At 37.9% G+C, this 21,007-nt stretch overlaps 1 pseudogene; it reads right to left on the bottom strand.

Moving 5' to 3' along the window:
• Positions 1-17,843: 17,843 nt before the first annotated feature.
• On the bottom strand, positions 17,844-20,149 carry LOC132671892 (high mobility group protein B2 pseudogene; annotated as a pseudogene).
• Positions 20,150-21,007: the final 858 nt, after the last annotated feature.

The following is a 21,007-nucleotide window of genomic DNA, read 5'->3' as shown; positions in this document are numbered from 1 at the left end:
AAGATCATATTTGCGTTTTTGTTTCTTCCCCACCGTGTACACTCAGTGTCTGGCACTGGCCCCTGAATCATCACTGAAACCCAAGAAGTGTTCGTTGGGTGAATGAATGGTCTTCTCTAGATTATCAAGAAGGATTTTATTAACCTGGAAGATCTTCTCCATATCGTTTTTGTTCATTGAACAAGTATTGACTGAGCACTATTACAGGCCAGGCACTAGCCTGCATGTTGTGTATACGATGATAAGGGAGACTGACAAAGCAATCCATGTCCTGCTTGTATTCTAGTGGTGAGAAAATTGTTTCTCAGCAAATAACAATTGCATATATTGAAGGTATACACTGTGATGTTTTTGATAGTGTGAAATGATTGCCACAATCAAGCTAATGTCCATCACCTTGCATAGCTGCTATGTGTGTGTGTGGGTGTGTGGGTGTGTGGTGAGAACATTTGAGATTTATTTTCTTAGCAAATCCCAAGTGTATCACATGTAAAAGGGAGCATAAGGGCATTCTAATCATGAGCTAAGATAAGAACATGGGGAAAAGGGTAAATAAATTCTATTGCGGGGCATTGTATAATCAGTTAGCCACTTGAGAATATGCATGATGGGGAGTCGTGGGCGTGGGGGGGCGGGGAGCAGACCACTAGGAGTACAACCTTTATACTGTGGGTAGTCAATAGTAGCAAAAGGTCAGTAACAGTGTAAGCGGAAGAGGGGCCTGATCAGTGGTGTATTGACAAAGATTTACTCTGGGATATTACATAGGATGGACTGAGGCTGGAGAAATTGAAGGCGGGGTGTCTTTCAAAGAGGACACTGCAGATGCTTGATGTGACAGTGACCAAGAACTAACCCAAGGTAACATAACTGGGAAGGAGAAGATAGACGTGAAAGCTATTGTGAAGACAGCTGGTTGCATTGGGTGATGGAGGAGGAGATATTCTAGGTGGAATGAGGTTTGGATCAGTGTGAATGGCTGGCTCAGGGGACTGGCTGATAAGCTAGTGTTAGGGATTCCAGACACGAGACCTCTAAGTTCAGTTTCAGAGGTGTTGAGTTTGATGTGCCATGGACATCCCCAAATACTGATATCTAGGAGGTAGTTAAAAATGTAGATCTGGAGGTTAAAAAAAAGTGATGGAGGTTACATATATGGCTAAAGGACACAGGGAGGTGACAAAAATAAGTGACAAAGGATGCAAACACGTAACATAGTAATGTATGAACTAGAGACTGTGTTCAATTCGAAAAGTGAAAACTACAAATAGAACATTGTAATTATATCTTTCATAATTTGTTATTTCTTTGATTTGGAACTCAAACCCTTATGGCTTATTTTAATAGGATGAAGATATGAATGTTACTCTTGTATTTTGCATTTCAATGTGCAATAATATTCAACCGTAATGCTTTAAGTAGGGGGAATGTTCAATTTTATTCATTTTCATAATTTAAAAATAAAAGATATGGATAATTCTGAATATGGATAGTATTTAGCACAGTTGTTCTTGTATTTAGTATAACGTCATCTGAGACTCTTGTGGAATTCTTATATTTTAGCAACGTTATATTTGGTTTTTAGTCCTTTGTTGCACTCCACTTTAATATCTTCTGTTTGATTCTTCATTCAAAGAGGAAGGCTAACTGCGAAATGTTAGGTCATTTTTATAAAATGTAAAGTCAGATAATATTTTTGGAATTCAGTCCCCAACTCTACAATTTTGAGAGTGTAGTTGAGGCAATACTTTCATTTCTAGAAACCAATTTCAGGATAGGAAGGTGAATTAGTTATTATTCCTTGCCCAAGACCTTCCCAAAGCCACAGTTTTTCTAGGAACAAGCGAATGGAATCCTACATTTTTATGTAGGTACGTATGCACACCATTCAAAGAAATATTCAGGGTTTGGATGGGTTGTAATGTCAACCCAAAAGATCAAACCTGATCCAGTTTTGACTGGTAAGTGAGCCTGGGGGTTTCTCTTGGATAATACAAACAAGTAAGTTTTTTTTTGGATAATTTAAAAAATATCCTCAGCTCCGTGTCACCACCAACCCAGCCAGATACTTTCAAACAGTACGTGTCTAATTCATCAAGCCAACTGCTGGATTGTCTGAGATTCAAGCAGTCTGTGTAGTAATGGTTGCTTTAACAATGAGTTTCATTTTTAACTTTGAGCACAAAGATCTCTCTGGTGAATGATACAGTGTTCTATAACCTAGGAACATGTTGCTATCCCGAATTAAACTTGTATAGCTCTGACTATTATAGGGCCTCTGTCTATAGTCTTGACTACTCATTTTGAATTTGTCCAACATGAACATTTTCCTAACACACACAAAAAATCATTTCCTGATGTTATTCCTATCATGGGCATTCTGCCCAAAAGTCCTTTGGTCACATCAAAATTCCTTTTGACATCATGAATAAATATAGCTAACTGTGTGGTGTTATTTATATCTGTGCTTTCATCAGCTGCAATAGAAAATGCCACAAAAGATTTAACTTTTTCATGCACAGTGTCCTATAAATGCTTAGCCAAATCTACAATACATTGAACTACAGTAGTTCTGGCTAGACATATTTTCGCAATTGATTATTTCTGCTTAATGCACATAATTTCTGATGCATTCCCTAGAGACTTTTTATTTTTTTTTAATAAGCTCACCGCCTGCAAAAGATTTTAAAGCCTGAGGAAATTTTCACTTAACACATAGTGGGTATTGCACTGTAGCAACTCTTATTTTATTTACCTTGAAAAGTTTAGAAACTCCAGTCCTTTCTTTAAAATTCATTTATTTCTCATCACTCACGTTTTCTGTATACTGATCATAGTTTGCATTATGGTTTGTCTAATAATAACATATTAAGTCATATTCTCCTAACACTCTCTTTGCACAGTGAGCAAATTATATACCCATTTTTCTTGAGATAGACCCATTGGCTTCTCTCTCCTTGCCCTGTTTTAGATAGTGACATGAGTATCAAGAAAATCTGTTTACTATTCAAACCAACAGAACTAGTGGCATAATGGTGAATAGCCACAGAATTCTTGCCTCAGATTCTGGCTCAACGGGGAGCAGCAGGGACTGTGGTAGACTGGATGTGGAATTATAGGGGATCCCAAACATATATAATATACCTAGTTGTCTTTCAGTTATCAATTTCTTCATCACTTGCATTTTGGTTAGAGAATGTGGGCTGTGTGATACCAATCCTTTAAAATGTAATGAGACTTGTTATATCTGAGGTGCAAATATTGGGGAAATTTTTGTAAGTATTCCGTATGTGCTTCAAAATAATGTGAATTCTGCAGGTATGGGAGCAGTATTCTATGTAAGCTTACATGTCAAGCTTGCTAATATACACGTTTCCATGTGCTTACTGATTCTTGTCTGGTTGAGCTATCAGTGCCAGAGTGATGTGTTAAAATCTTCATTTCACTGTGAACTTGTCTATTTCTGCTTATGGTTCTGTCAGTTGTTGCTTTGTATCTTATGTTTTGATGCTGTGCAGTTAGTTGCATAGATAAGTTTAGAACTGATGAATTAAATGTCTTATCACACCCTTCCCTTATTTCTTTGAATATTTCGTACCTAATGCTTCCTTTGTTTCTTGTTCATATACCTGTACCACTTTGTTTCGGTTAGTATTTGCCAGACGTATCTTTGACTTTCAACATTTTTGGGACTTTATATGACTATATATATTAGACATATCACTTGTAAATGGCATGTAGTGGGATAAATATAAAACCTGGTGTTAGTTGCTCGCACTGGGAATTCACATTGCTATTTTATAACGATGAATTTGAGATTGCGTGCTCTTTCAATTTTTACTTTTTAATTTGAAGTAATTTCAAAATCATAGAAAAGTTGCAAGAAGGTACAACACCTGCATACCCTTCACTCAGATTCTACTTTTCTTAGCATTTGACCATATTTACTTTATCATTCTCTCTGTCTTTGGCTGGCTGGCTGGTTTTCTCTATATTTTCTGTATCATCTAAGAATAAGTTAAGAATAAGTTGCTTCTCTTTTTTCTCTTTCCTTTCTGGTCCAGCATTCAATCTGGGATCCTGTATGGGATTTAGTTGTCAAGTTGCCTTAGTTTCCTTCACTTTGGAACAATTTCTCAGTCTTTCCTTGGCTTTCAGGACTTAATACTTTTTTAATGTAGAGAGCAGTTAATTTCATAACATATTTGTCAAATATTTCCCCATGATCCAATTCAGGTTATGGGGTTTGGGCAGAAATATCACAGACTGGATACTCTGTAGTCAGTAAGAGGTTGATTTGTCCCATTACAGTTAATGTTCACTTTTATCACTTGCTAAAATGGTGCCTGCCAGATGTCATCACTATAAGGTCAATGTAAATTGTTTTTTACTTATTAAGTACCATAATTAATACATATTTCTTAGAGAGCTACTTCCGTATTATGAAAATATGCTGTTCCTTATCAAACTTCACCCACTGGTTTTAGTGTCCATTGATAAGTTTGCTTTTTAATTTATTATTTTCTTGAAGGATTGGTAGTAGAAAAAAATGGAATAACCAGAATCTAAATGAACTTTTTATCATTCTCTTTGAAAAATGGATGGGCATAGAGTTTGTTATTCTCTAGAATATGGTTTCGCCCTGTAGACCACCTGCCTTCGGAGTGACTTCAGCTGTTTCTTAACTCTGTCCTACCTGATCTACTGAGTCAGAATCTGAATGGTGGGAAATGAGAATCTTAATTTTTCAGTTTCCTAGGTGATCCCTAACTACTGAAAATCACTCTAATAAGAGACTCAAGTGACCCTTGGTTAAGAATTTGCCTAATGCTTGCAGATTGTGGACAAAAGATACAGAAGTTTCATTTAATGTAATAGGTTATTAAATATTGCATCAGATATGCCACTGAGACAGGATGGATTTGTTCCATTTAGGATGCCTTAATATGTGAATGTGCAGCAGACCATTTAAGCAGAAGGCTGTTCTCCTCTACATAATCTAACAAGTGAAGTGGAAAAAAAGATACCTTTCTCTGTAGTTTTAAGGTCTCCACCCACAGTCTAAACTTTGTATTTTGCTTGGTGAATATCAAAGCACATGGAATTTCAGTCATATCTGGTTTATTCAAGCCTCCCATCTTCAGCTCCTTATTTCCTCCGCTTTCCAGTAGCAAACACAGTATTATCCATCGAGTTGCTAGGTTCTTTGTCTCTTGAAAGCCTCTGCGGCTGTGAATCATGAAAGAAAATTCTATTTTTGTGTGTAACACCTTTTTAGTGCTGTTTTACCTTGGAAAATTTATCTGAACCATGGTCCCAGACCTGTTACTTCTGGCCACTTTTATTATAGTCGCTGGTATGAATTGGCATCCCATGAACTTTTCACAATTATAGTCCTATTTCAAATCTCCCCCAAGTGCCATAACTTTGCCCAAGTGGATTTATTAAGTACCCTTTAATCAGCTCAAACCTAAATCTTGTGAGTAAAATGCAGTCTTGTGCTTCCTCAGTTAATATTAATGCCTTTTTCATCCAGGCTTTTCTGTAATTCAACCATAGGGCATTTCGTTGCGAGGAAATTGCGTACCAAAAGTGGTCGCTCAAAGTTTTTCCTGCTTTTAGGTAGATTGGCGGTCTTTTTGAGGTACTGTTTATTTACTATGGCAGACACATAGCTTAGAATTATTTTTCACTTGAAGACTATTCTTCATAATTCTGAATAGAAATATTATCATCTTAAATCAAAACATAAAAGATGGAAGTATAAGGGAAACCACCTTAGGATAAGAAATTTGAACACAAAACCGCCCTGCCATTTCTTGAGTTTTAATCAAGAACAGAATGACGAAACAGCAAAAGTAGTTGGTTAAAACATTTGTATACTGACCTGAATGTTCATTAATACATTAACAGGTTATCTTTTATAGGTTTCTCTATTGCTTTCCCAAAACTGACTTTACATATACATCATGTCATTTTGGCACAGTTGATTTTTACAGATGTAAATGGATATTCTGGAAGGCTAAATAACTTCCCTTAATATTAGAAACAGCCGCTCCAGTCTAACTTTAAAATTATGCATCTTCTTTTCAATCATCTTACTCATTATGATTCCCATCACATTAGAAGCAGAAATTATGGTCCTTGGTGAAGCCAAATATTGGCATAAATCTGAACCCATTGGGTTAAAGCAACAGATAATTTAAATTTTCTTAATTTTGAACAAAAAAGAGTTATTGCTAGATTTTCCTTTGCATAGAAAATGGTGATTCTTTGCAAATGAAATATTTTTCCATTTCTTGCATAGGAAATTATGATTAGGAAATTATATTTGTAAATGTAAAAACTCTATGTGCTTAGAGTTGCACCGGGGAACCTAAGTGCTTATTTGATTTCTTCCTACGAATTAGACCAATGCTAGCAAAACCAAATAAATAAAGGAAAAAAGGTTATAAATGTCCCATTATTTTGAGTCATTGGCAATTTGTACATCCTGGTGATATATATGACTGGGCATATGTGTGCCTACTATCTCTGCACCCAGATACCTGTTTCTCCCCTCCCTTCTCTTCTCCTCCCCTCCCTGATCCCCCTTGTCTACTTCCCTACCATTTACTTCTCTTCTGTCGCTCCCTCTGTGTTGTATTTCTAGTTTTCTCACTTGATACTTGAAAACTCTAGTTTTCTCACTTGATAGGGAAATCAATATTCCCCTATATTCAGTGTGCATTGTGCCTCCTCCAAATACTTCACCTCCTTTCAAGATGTATATATATTTAGTCACTTTGCCAGGCCTTGGCAAATGAAAAATAATCGTTTTCAATTTCAACAAAAATTCTGATTCACTTGACATTTAATTTACTAATTACCTTGGAACTTTCCAAGATAAACTAAAGAAAAAAATAAAATAAAATCACCTTTTCACTTTGAGGATTGAAGGCCTTTCAAACAAAATACATTTGTGTTACCGAGAAAGAAGGTATAATATGACAGAAAAACTAGTTTTTAGTTGTTCATTCTTATATGTTATTTTTATGATCTGTTCTTTGCTTTTGTAAATTATAAAAGCATTTCAATATATTATTTAAAATGATGAAAAAGTACATTGAATAAAATGAAAATTTACCCGCTATTCCGTTAATGTGAAAATTATACATAAGGGTTATTTCCTTTCAGTTAGTTACCAGTTACCTGTCAGGACTGTCAGCTAAAAATCCAAGGGATTCTTTCTTGTTGCCCTTCCTCATCTCAACTGGATTATGTATCCTGTTGTATGTTATCATAATTCTCTGTGCTTCTCATTCATAGCACATAAACACTTTGGGTGTAGTGGATTATTTATTATCTATCTCTATCTGAGGCACAGACTCTACCTGAGTTATTTGCTTTGATGGCCTAAATCTTAGCAAAAGGATCACATAAATACAAACATACAAAATTTTGAATGACACTGTATTAGTTTTATAATCTATTTAAAAATTAGCATGTGCAATTTCTCTTGTTTTTAAATACTTTCTAAAACACATATATGTATATACATATATATGTTTCATCTGTATGTAGCAAATATTGGTAGATATACATGTAGAATTTTCCATTTTATATATTCAAATATAGTAATTTTCCCTTGATAGATTCCATCTATATTATTATACATTATAAAGACTTACACATATGTTTACCAACATTTTCTCCAATATTTTACAGGGTTTATATTTATATTTCAGCTTTACTCTCCTAGAATTGTTTTTTTAAACTTCTTGTTATGAAAATGTAGAAAAATAGTGTAAGGAGCTCTCATGTGCATTATAATGAGATTCACACTTATAAATTTATGGTCAATCTTGTTTTATTTATACCCCTACCCACTCCTTTCTTCCTTTTTTTTTTCAAAGTTTATTTATCTATTTTGAGAGAGCGAGAATGGGGAGAGGGACTGAGAGAGAGAGAATCCCAAGCAGGCTCCTCACTGTCAGTGCAGAGCCCGTGAACTGTGAGATCATGACCTGAGCCGAAATCAAGAGTTGGTCATTTAACTGACTAAGCTACCCAGGTGTCCTCCCTACTCCTTTCTTCTTGATTACTTTGAGATGAATCTCAGATGTCATCTTATTCATCTGTACATATTTCTTTAGGTATCTCTAAAAGATAAGGCCTCTTTAAAAGGGTATAACCACAACACTCCTGTCGTAGCTAAAACAATGAACAATTAATTCTTATAGTATTAATATTTCATCTACTAAATGAAGTAGGGGGGTCTCTATTATTTTCCCTCTGGATTTTTACTCTCTGTCTCATCACCAATTTTTGAACAATTCATGCTTTTCAGTGTAGTTCTTTCTCTTTGAGGAGCCTTAGCAGAGAGGACTCCTTTCTTCGTCTTTCTGTCTTTCTGGCCCCTTTGGTTCCTGCATTTGGCTACACTAGTTCTCTGCCTTTTTCCTGCTGCTTCCTGCTGTCCTTCAGTTGGAAGCATTAGTTTTAAAAATCTGAGGCCTTTGAGTTGCCTTTAGATATGCTACTAATAAGCTGTTACCTACTTGCTTTATGTAGTGTGGAGTTCATTTCCAGGTTGAGCCATGCCCTCCTCTATCATGGTCAACATTCTTCTCAATGCACAGCCTTCCGAACTGGGAAGGTTGAATTTGGATCGTCCAATTTCCTTGGCAGCTTCCTCCACACTGCACAGCTTTCTCAGGGGGAGGAGCTACAGATTATGCCTCACTGATTTTCTTCAATGTTTCCTCTGCACTGTAACATATATTCTTAACAGTTTCCTGTTTGGGGCTGCATTTTTTCTTTCCTTCTCTATCAGATATAGGCTTTCCCCTGTATTAATGTTCTGCTGTCCATTTTAATAGAAACTTGGCTCGGGAAGCTGGATGTATGAACCTACATGTTGTTATAGGAAGCCCCCTATGACCTTTCTTGGGAGAAAATACCTTATGGATTATTTTTACAGAGGCAAAAGCTGGCAATTGTCTCATAATTCAAGAAGCTCCAAGTCTTTACTTATCATGTTAAGAAACACCTTTGGCAACTTAGTAATAACAGCTAAAATAGCACTCTGAGATCAAATAATGACTTACATTAATAAATGAAATACCAGCTCTGTTCAACCCCAAATATTGACTTCTTTTTTTGCTCTTGTTCTGATCCATAAAACTTTTTTTTCACCTGGCTTCAGATTCAGATTCTGTGAAAGTCAAGGTACATCTATATACCCTGACCTCTGACTATACTGAGGATACTGTGACTTGTGAGAAAGAGAACACAATTAGAATTGGAAAGACTTGATTTTACTGTCTTATCCCTTCTGTCCTAGCTGTGTGACTGGAGCATGTCACTTCACATCCTTCAAGTTCGGGGTCATTAACTGTAAGATGGCTTAATAATTGTTTTACTCATGGGATGGTTGTGAAGATTAAGAGATAGAATAAATATAAAAGTTTGAAACATATACTAATATTAGTTCCCATTATGAGTGGGTGTTTTGTAAATTAAGATGGTTGAAAATACTTGGTCATCATTGTGAGATTTAAGATCATTGGAAAGGAGAACATGAATGTCTGCTTTTTTTTTTTTTTTTTTTTTCTTCCTGTGGGAATCACTGGCCTGCTTGGTTTCTGAACGCACTTGCAGGTCACAAATTCTTTGATTCTATAAACCACAGAGGTTTGAAAGCTAGTGTATTCTTGTGTAGTTTTCTCAGGTTAATTGCTAGTTACTACAGACACTGTCTGAGACTTGAAATGGGCTCGTTGTATGTTGGGTTCCCTGGGAAATAGACTCTGAGGAGAAATATGCGTGCAGAACGTGTAGAGGCTGCTTTTAGGCAACAGGCTTTAGCAGTGGAAACCAGAGTACGGTGAAAGGGCGGATAGCAACCATCACCACCACCGGATGCAAACAGGCAATGCAAACAGACTCATTAAGCAACCCACGTCGAAATACCCATCGGCTCTAACTGACCAATTACAACAAGACACAGTTCCTAAGATTACCAAAAAGGGAAAATTCCATAGTCCCTCACTCTGCTGTATACCTGTGGCTCCTCACCACTGCCTTGTCACAGATAGTCTCTCCTTTGCTGTCCTGCCCACCCACACACCTTGAGGGGTATCAGTAAACTTCTATCTCTTTTGTTCTGCCTTGGGTGAATTCTTTCACTTCCAGTGCCACCAGCCACCGCCCAGTTGGCTGCCCCACAGAATGTTTACTGGAGAGTGCTGGTAGTGACAATGTTCTGAGGGATGAGGAAAGTAGTTTGAATTCGGGGAGAGGTTCAGCTGAGATGTGCTCACAGCAGAGGCTTCAGTCAATCCCACCTGAAGGAACCTTGGAACTTGCGTGGCCCTTCTGAATTGTTCTGCTCTGAAGCAAGGGAGCTTGACCTTAGTATCTTCCCCCCTTCCACCACGAAAGGATGCCTTAGGAGAGAGGGTGTGACCTTAGTGGAGGTGGTGCTCTTTGGCCAAGGGCTGAGCTCTTAGGTTGTCGGCCATCAATACTCCCAGCAGCTGGGGGCTTGGCTACCTCTAACCTCAAGGTAGATCTGTATAGTGAACACCATTTACTATAACTGTCTTTATCTATGAAACACCGGTTGGCTACTGGGGGTGTGTGTGTGTCTCAATTTATCTTCACAAATTGCCTTTTCGTTTGTTTTCTGTAGCTTAATTCCTTAGCATCTAGCATTTACATAAGTTTGGGCAAAGTAAATTCACAGTTCTGAGACTTAGTTTCTACATATAAAGTATATTATTCACACTGTTTTTTTTGTGAGGATTAAATGAGATTCCATTCATGTTTTAGATAAGGCAAGTTGCAAATCAAGTGCATCATGGTCTCTGGTGGGAATGGACGTCTTGAGACATGACTTTGGGAGTTATAGGACATGAGAAATTATAATGTCTGATTATAAAACATTCTAATCTGATTGGTAGGTCAGAATGGTAGAAAGGACTCTTTTTTGCTTGGGTTTGAATAATTTCAAAGGAATGCCCAGCTTCCAGAGGACATATTTTAGGGATTAGACTGGATTTAAATTTGAGTAAAAAAAGAAAAAAAAATCACCGCATGGCTCAAACAATGTCTTGGTTTAATTGATATTCCTATTCCTGCTTTTTGATCATCAATGAGAAGTGGAGGGGATGCCAGAAATTTAGAGGACAAGATAGGTATTATTTATAATGCTTCAACTCAGTCTCTAATTAAGGTAAACCCTTTGAATTCTTTAAATAATTTTTTAGTTAGTTTGTTTGTTTATTTATTTATTTAGAGCACAAGCAGGGGAGGAGCAGAGAGGGAGAGGGAGAATCCCAAGCAGGCTCTGCACCATCAGCACAGAGCCTGATGTGGGGCTTGAACTCAGAAACCTAGAGATCATGACCTGAGCTGAGATCAAGATTCAGATGCTTAACAGACTGAGCCCCCTGGGCACCCCACCCCTTTGAATTCTTTAAAGGAAGGTTAGTGGGTGTTAAAGATTAACACCTAAATAAGGACCTCTTCCTAAGAGTTCAAAGTACCAACTGGCCACAAAGCCTCTAGGTATTGTAGTCATGTAGGCACATGTCAATTGGAAGACACGAAAGCAATACTTGACTGTTGCTTTTAGATCTTGACCTTAGTTATAATATAATCTCATGTTCTGTGGGTTGTGTTAATATCCTGTGAGTTAACAAGCATGTTGCTTTGGATAAAAAAAACAACTAGTTTATACTGAATTAAGTATTTTTCTTGAAGAACTTTTTTTGAATTGCTAAGGTTATCCACTGAGGAGTTCTCTTAACTGGGCTGGAGGATCTTCTAAATCCATTCAAATATATTTATAGGGCTCAATTCTTCTCTGAGGTCACAGAGGCCAAGGTCAGCCATATACCTGGGTGCTGCCAATAGATGGCCATGTACCTTCAGCTCTGGCCAGCTATTGGCATCTAAAATACCAAAGTTTTCTATTGCTTTTTGGGGGGCTAAATAGAGTTGTTTGTTGCAGTGTAACTACCCTAGAGATAAGAGTACAAAAAATGCTTTTCCATTAGTAATCTTGGTAAAATCTGTTAATTTTTTTTTCCAATCAGAAACTAGCTTAGAGCAAATTTTATTTATTTATTTATTTATTTATTTATTTATTTATTTATTTATTTATTTTTAAAGTAGTCTTCATGCCCAGTGCGGAGCCCAATGCAGGGCTTGAACTCACAACCCTGAGATTAAGACCTGAGCTATCTGTGATCAAGAGTCATGACGATGCTTAACCAACTGAGCCACCAAGGCACACCAGGCAAGTTTTAAAAATATGGAGAAAACATAGATGACAGCAAAATACAAGCTGCTTGAGACTGTCCTTTATGAAATATAATTCTGAAATGTTCAAAAATTTGTGTGTCACTGTGAAAGAACATTGCATTAAAATTTAGAGGCCCAAGTTCTAAAAGAATCTCTGTTCTATGAACTTTGGCAGAAGTACTTATTCTTTCTACATCTGCACTTTTTGTGTTAAAATTCAGGACTTTGGACCAGATCAGGAGTCAACAAATTTTTTCTGCAAGGGCCAAATAGTAAATATTTTAGGCTTTGGGGGCCAGCCTGTCTCTGATGCAACCACTCAACCCTGCCCTTATAGCAAGAAGGTAGCCATAGACAATAGGTAAATGAATGGGTGTGGCTGTGTTCTAATAAAACTGGACTTACAAAAACCTACCACTGGCTGGATATGGCCCAGGGTTTACAGTATGCTGACCTGTGCACTAGATAATAGTTTCCAAACTTGAGTGATTGTTAGAATTCCTGATTGTATCGGGTATCTGTTGCCTGGCATCACAATACATTGTGAGTAGAGTCACAACCAAAAATCTCAGTTGTACACAGCAAAAAGCACTTATTTATTCTGTGTCTGTGACTCCCCTGAGTTGGTCCTGCTGGGCGTGGTCACATGTGTTCAGTCAGCTGGGGTTAGCTCTGCCTCCTGCTGCAGATGTATGTATGGGTCAACTGGGACAACAGGGATGGTTCTTTTCCAATATATTCATTCTGCAGGTATTCTGAAGCTACCACAGATGCTCTGCTGCATCAATGGTACAGAAACAAGAGTGTGAGTGTGAATATGGGAGGCTTCTTAAAGGCCTAGGTTTGAAACTGGCACAATGACAATATCATTTCTGTCCACATGCCATGGTCCAAAGCAAGTCATAGGGACTGGTGCAAGTCAAAGGGTGGAAAAGTATATTCTACCCATGATAAGGTCATGGCAAGGGTCATTCAATCAAACTGGGGATTTTGTTATTTTTATTTTTTAAAGCACACTATTGGGCCCCGTGCCAGAAGTTTTGAATCAGCCAGTCCCTGGCTGAGTTTAGAAATATGTAGGTGCTTAACCATCTTGATGATCAGTCACTGCAGAGAACCACTCTATTAGATGCCTTCTCAGGCCACTTGCAACTCCATTTCATTTGATTCTATGAAATGAAGAATTTCTATTTTTTTGAAAGTGCACTTTGTTCTCAAAAGGTTTTTAAATGTGATAGCCAGGCTCTGCAGTCGCTTGGCATTTCAGGGTCACAAAGCAGGCTGACCATGTCCTTGATGGAATCTCTGTTCACCCCCACACAGAGCTCTGACCTGCTTTCTCCTCACCCACTCCTCCACCTCCTCCCCAGAACTCTCCTGGTGGGGACAGCTCATCAGGCACTTCTGGAGGCAAGATGGTGATAGCCATCAGTCAGCACAGCTGGACTAAAACCAACTTATTTCACACTGCAGTGGCTGGTAATCAAACGGTACTACATGCTTTATTAATTTGTAATCACCCCCCCCTTCCCTTTTCTTTTACTCCTAGGTCACTTAAAAATCCCTTGATTGTGCAACAGTGGGGAATAATCCTTCTTTTAAAAAGGTGGCACTTTCATTATACAATTGCTAAACTCAGCATCTTGGGGGCATTTCTCATGAATATTAAATGCTACGTTTTAAAATTTATATTTGGGGTGATTTTTCTTTTCTCGTTTGAAAGAAGCTTTTAATTGTGGCATAATGGCTGGCCTGCCACCATCAATATCCGTGGGTCAATAGTATATTAGCAGGTAGCAATGTTAGGTCTCTTAAGTCACAGCTGTGGTTAGGGGGAACATGGATGCCCAGATAAGCTCTTTCGTGAAAGCTGATGTCAGCATGTCATTGCCAACCACAGAAGACTTATATTCATCATTTGGCTTGCTAAAATAACATGAATTTCTTTTAAAAGTCCATACTCTTAAATTGCCAGCATATGATTTATGCAACACTGGAATTTGTCAGCTGGTTTAAGCCTACAGAGACTTATGTAGGCAGTGGGTGGGAAGAAAATGCGCGATGCAGAACCCAGTACTTTTTTTATGTTAGATATTACTCATTTTTATTAATACATTACATTTATATAGAAACGTTCTTTCACATACCATGAAACTTCTTTAAAAACGAATTTAATGAATTCTACTGATATAACCCAGATTAATTGTGCATCACCCCCTAGAGGTGGCTAGAGGTAGCCACCAAACAACCCCAAAACAAGCATTTGTTGTGTTAATGCTATTTTTGAGTGACAAGTAAAACAATATTCATATTGTGTATAATACTTGTGTCAGTTGTTTTGCGAATGTTTCCGATTTGGGGAAAAAGAATCCACAAAGCACCCAAACCCTCAGAAAGCATTTAAAAGATAAGAAACAGGTAATAGAGGGCAGTGATCTTGCAACAGGCAGCAGACTTTTTTTTGTAGGGGGCCCAGGTGTAATATTTTCACCTTTGTGGGCTATAGGATCTCTGTTGCGCTATTCAGCTCTACTCAACTCAATTCCACTGTAGCATGAAAGCGGCCACAGACAACACATAAACAAATGATTATGGCTATTGTTTTGTTTCGGGAGGCAAATTAATGCTCAGAGACTGAGTTTGCCTTTGCTGGCAATTTATTTTACACAGGTTCACTGCAGGAATTTCACAGGCCATACAGGAAAATGGTTCTTAATAAGCAAAAAGGAATTACAAACTCCAAGCCAACGATAGATTAATTGCACTGTTGTTCCAGGCAAGGGACTATGGAAGGAGTAAAGTCTAAATTTAGTTGAGGGGTACCTTTATTTGACTATGTCCTCGGGAGAGATGGCTTAGTCAATTCAGAGCTGACATCCAGCTGCCAGGGCAAAAGTACAAGTCCCCTGTTGCTAGAGCACGTTGCTAGGGAACGATGCCACTGGCATTGACAGGCCAGAGGGTCTTTCTTGAGGGTGCTTTTTGGCTTTCACCACTGCCCATAAAAGAGTTGCCTTTACCTCAGCAGGATCTAATTGCCCCAAGGTTTTCAGAGAGCTATTTAGATCAGCAAAGTGTCTTGCCCAGACCGAACACTCTCAGGTATTCCTCACAAACTCTTGGTATTTATAGTCAAAATGTCTCCTTGCCATAGTTGCTTCTTCATATGTTTTTACTGATAAGCCCCAGCGGGTCCCCTCAGCAGCTGAGCTGAATGCTTATCAATGACAATGGATGAGATGACAATATCCTGTCACAGCTTACTTCACTCTTAATCAAAACAACTTTACTCTTAAATACAATTTCATTTTTTATCGTAAACAAGTGGATTTGGAATCAGGTCAAACCAATATACGATAGCTATAGTCCAATAAAATTTTATTTATAAAAACAGGCAATGCAAACACCAATTAAAAGACGAGATTGCTAGAGAACCAATCATATATCATCTATAAGCAACCTACTTTAAATATAAATACACAGCCCTAAAGGGCTAGGGAAAGATATATTGATCTAACACTAATCAAAAGAAAATGGGAGTAGCTATATTAATTTCAAACAAATCAGACTTCAGAACAAGAAATATTATCAGGGATTAGAAGGGCTATTACATAAGTATAAAGATGCCAGTTCTCCAAGAAGACATAACAATCCTTAATGCATATGTGTCTAACAATAGAGCGTCAAATATATGAGGCAGAAAATGACAGAACTGCAAGGAGAGGTAGACAGATCCACTATTATAGCTGGAGACTTCAACACCCTTCTCTCAGTAATTGACAGATCCAGCAGGCAGAAATTCAGTAAGAACATAGTTGAACTCAACAGCACCATCAGTCAGCTAGATCTAATTGACATTTATAGATTATTTTGTTCAACAAGAGCAGAATGCACATTTTTTCCCCTCAAGTTCACATGGAATAGTCACCAAGATAGACCACATCCTGGGCCATTAAACACACTTTAATACATTTAAAAGAATAGAAACCATACACTGTGGTTCTCAGACCACAGTGGAATTACACTAGAAATCAAAAACAGATAGATAGTTGGAAAATGCCAAAGTATTTGGAGATTAAACCACACACTTCTAAATAATGGCTCAAAGAAGTCTCAAGAGAAATTTTAAAATATTTTGCATTAAATTAAAATGAAAATACAGTTTGTCAAAATTTGTAAGATGCAGCAAAAGCAATGCTTAGAGGGAAATTTATAGCACTGAATGTACATGTTAGAAAGAAGAAATATCTAAAATCAAAAAGAGGTAGTGGACCAATTAAACCCATGACCATAGATTGTTGACTCTTTATCTAAAGAATGATCAATTTGATTATAAAGTAAGCCAAGTTATTTCACTCCACTCTATGTTTACAAAACCATGTAGAACCATCCAGAACCACTAGGGCATCTATCAAAATGGAACTGCAAGATAAATTAGACAAAATAAATGCAGACCTAGAAAAACGCTCCTCAACATCAATCCATGGATGATTGGCATTAGTACCCTTACCAAGCACCCAGCTCTTACCACTTTATCTGATCCCTCTTTGAACCTATATTTCTTCTTCTTTTAATGTTTATTTATTTATTTTGAGAGAGAGAGAAAGAGAGGCAGAGAATCTCAAGCAGGCTCTGCGCTGTCAGTACAGAGCCTGACGCAGGGATTGATCTCACGAATGGTGAGATCATGACCTAAGCCCATGTCAAGATTCGGACGCTCAACCAGCTGAGCCCCCCAGGAGCCCCTGAACCTACACTTTTAACTGACAGCTCCTTCCCTCCAATACACTCAAACTGATCTTCCTTCTCGTCCTCATTACAATTTATATTCTTTATGCAAGAGCCCAAGTGATCTTCAAAAAATCATTCATCTTCCTAAAATTCTTTATGTTTTTCCCACTGTCTTTGATAGAAAAATCCTTAATACCTGCAAGACCTGGCATAATCTAGTGCTGTCTTCTCTCCCCAACCCAATCTTATGCTTTTGTTCCCGTTGAGTTATTATTCCTCCAAAATATTGAACACCAAGCATTTTCTTCTGGTGCACTGGGTATCTACCACTCCCTAGAAGGTACCTTCACATTCCTCTCTGTTCTTCTAGATAATCCCTCCTTGCATTAATTTCCTACAGCTGCTATAACAAATTACCATAGCCTTGGTGGATTAAAATAACAAAATTTAGTGTGGTATAGTTCTGGAGGGCAGAACTCCAAAATCAGTTTTACTAGACTGAGGTCTAGGTGTCAGCAGGGTTAACTGCTTCTGGTGGTTCTGAGAAGAGGATTTGTTTCCTTGCCTTTTTCAGTTTCTTTCTTTTTTTAATATACATAATTTTATTACAATTTTTAAAAAAAAAACAAAACGCAAAATTCTAAAAAACCCAAATTTACTATTGATACTAATTCCTACAAGTTTGCTGTGCTACAGTACACAAGTCAAGAAATTAAGAAAACCATTAAATATTTAGAAACATTCAACATCAGAAGCTTTAAAATCTAACTGTATGTAGTAGCCCCTCGAAAAGCTACAACCTGCATTCTTAAAAAAGTATTTTCTCTACAAAGAATCTTATCTATGCAAAATACAAAAATCTGTACAGTTTTTATACTGAAGCTAATATTGAGCTGCACTTGAATTCACATTCTTAGCAAAACAATTGCCTGAGCACACACGCACACTCCACACATATCATTACAGGATAGCCATTTATGCTTCATCTTCCTCCTCTTCCTCATCATCTTCATCTTCCTCCTCCTCCTCCTCTTCCTCCTCTTCCTCCTCATCCTCTGGTTCATTCTTCTTCTTTGAACCTGTAGGCCTACTAGGGCCCTTCTTTGCCGTTTCACTTTTGCCCTTGGCGCGATATGCAGCAATATCCTTTCCATACTTCTCTTTTAGCTTAGCCGCCTTCTGTTCATATGGTTGTTTATCTTTGGCTGACTGTTCAGACCACATTTCACCCAATTTTTTTGCAGCATCCCCAATGGATAAACCAGGGTGTTCACTTTTGGTCTTTGAGCGATGTTCAGAACAAAACAGGAAGAATGCAGATGGAGGCCTTTTAGGAGCATTGGGGTCTTTCTTCTTTCCTTTCTTGTCTCCTTTGGGAGGAACATAATTTTTCATCTCCCTGTCATAGCGAGCTTTGTCACTTTTTGCCATATCTTCAAATTTCGACTTTTCCTTCGCAGACATGGTCTTCCATCTCTCGGAACATTTCTTGGAGAATTCAGCGAAATTGACCGAAGAGTCTGGGTGTTTCTTCTTGTGCTCTTCCTGGCAGGTCTGCACGAAGAAGGCATACGAGGACATCTTGCCCCGTGGCTTGTTGGGGTCTCCTTTACCATGGTGACAGACGGTGTCTACCTGGAGGTAGCTTTTCCTCAGAGTCCCGCGGAGGGGCCGGATCCAACAGAGACGCTTCCTTCCCAGGGCTCCGGCGTGAACTGGTTTATCTGCCTTTTTCAGTTTCTAGTGGATACCTGTACTTCTCTGTTTGTGGCCTCTTCTTCCATCTTCTAAGCACATTGCCTTCTCCTCTGACTGACTGCTCCTGCATCTCTCTTACTTGTGAGGTCATTTAAGGGCCTATCTGTATAACCTAGGGTGTCTCCGCATTTTAAGATCCTTAACTCAATCATGTCTGCAAAGTCCATTCACCACTGAAGATAACATTCACAGGTTCTGGACATTAAGATGTGGACACTTCTGGAGACCTTATTCAGCCTACAGCCTACCACACTATTCATCTTCCACATTTTGGTTTCTATGTCTTTCCCCCAGAGAGGATGACTTGACCCTCCAATCTCCAGTCTCCAATGTGCTCCCTCACATTGTCTCATTCAGCAAACCCTCTCTTTTTATTTCACCTCAATTACTTTTCAGTTTAACACCTGCTCTTTCACCAGGCTTTAAGCCAAAAAGGTCAGAGAACACGTCTATTTTATCATTGTTGAGTAAATAACCTAGTGATGTGGGGGTGCATTTTCACTTTTGCCACCAAAGGGCACAACTTGGTTTCCTTAAGCAACTTGAATTTATGATAATGACATTTGAAGTAACATTTTCCTTTTTTACCTTGTTCGATTTTTCCAGCGTACTTTCTTTTACAATAGGCTGAGGGAAAGCATTTTTAGGAAAATTTTCTTTCTGGCGAGAAAAACAAAACAAAACAAAATAAAATACCCCAAATTAAAAGCCCTGTAAGCATGTAAGTTAGTTATCAAGTGTTTTCACATGTAGTGCACTCTGCCCTCTTCTCAAAGAAATAGAAACTATAATATCTGTACAACAACAATCCTTACCAATTATGGGGTTTTTTTTGCATTTGCATTTTTATGGAAGTATATTTAACATACAATAAAATGTGTAAGTATTTACCATTCACATTTTAATTAACAACTGAATGCTTCAAAGCTAACTCTTTGGCAGGTCTATAAAAACAAAATAAATGACCTTCAATTTTTAATTACTTTTTTATGGCCTTAAGCACTATACCTGTTTGTGGTAAAAACTATGGAATAGAAAGAACCCAGATAGGAAAATAAAAATCATGAATAATATCACTACCCAGCAATCATTAGTCTTTATCCTGAGTGGCCAGGTGTCACTTTTGGTCCCTTCTATGAGCTCTCTTCACTTTTCTCAGATAGGTCTATCCAGTCCATCTATAAATACTGTTTATATGTCAGTGACCCCCAAAATCTATTATCTCCTCTTTTACCTCTCTCTGGCCTACAGAGGACTTGGCATCTCTGCTTGAATGTCCAATGGATATCCCAAATATAACATTTGCTGAAATAGAACCTTTGACTTTTGCTCCTTCTCGTTGTCCTTCCTGGTCACATCGGTATTTCATTCCAAAAATTTAGGATGTGACTTTGAAAAGTGACACCAAAAAAATCACAAAAATAACTTAAATTAGTGCAGAATTCTTATTGAACTAGTTAGAACTTGATTTTTAAAAATTTTTTAGGTTATTTATTTATTGTGAGAGACAGAGAGTGAGTGGGGGAGAGGTAGAGAGAGAGAGGGAGAGAGAATTCCAAGCAGGCTCCACACTGTCAGCACAGAGCCCAATGCGGGGCTCAAACTCTCAAACCGCAAATTCATGACCTGAACCAAAACCAAGAGTTGGATGCTTAACTGACTAGCCACACAGGTGCCCCAAACTATTCAGAATTTAACACCCAGGAAAACAACCAAATATTCTATAAGCAAGAAGTTAGTGTTTGGTAAAGGTCAGATGGTAGAGGGAAAGATGACTTTGAAGTGATTGATGGTGGATAAGTCAAGTAACTAAACATTTGAGAGAGGTGTAGGTTCTCTAGCTCTCTGTCTCTCTCTCTTTCTTTGTCTCCCACTCTCTTCCAAGTTTAAATTCTCCAAAACTGTGAATCTGAATGATTCTACCAGTTGTTACTCAATATAGGACATCTAATCAAATAGAATATTCACACCAACCTTTATAGCGACAGGCCAGCCTAGATCTTTGGTCTTTGGGTCAAGTATCTCTGATCAGTTAGTTGTAGCTGGGGCTGGGCTAACTTTATGGGTATGTGACCTGTGCAGTCACATGTGGTCATGCTTAGAAAGGTTCCATGCTTGGTTTAATGCTCTGTTTTCGCTATCTAGAAATTCTTAATAATTTTTGAACAAGGGACTGTTCCATTTTTATTTTGCACTAAGTGCCACAAATTATGTTGTCAGTCATATT

Source organism: Panthera onca, chromosome A3, assembly GCF_046562875.1.
Source record: "Panthera onca isolate mPanOnc1 chromosome A3, mPanOnc1 haplotype 2, whole genome shotgun sequence".
Taxonomy (NCBI): domain Eukaryota; kingdom Metazoa; phylum Chordata; class Mammalia; order Carnivora; family Felidae; genus Panthera; species Panthera onca.
This window is presented reverse-complemented; position numbering and strand designations above follow the sequence as displayed.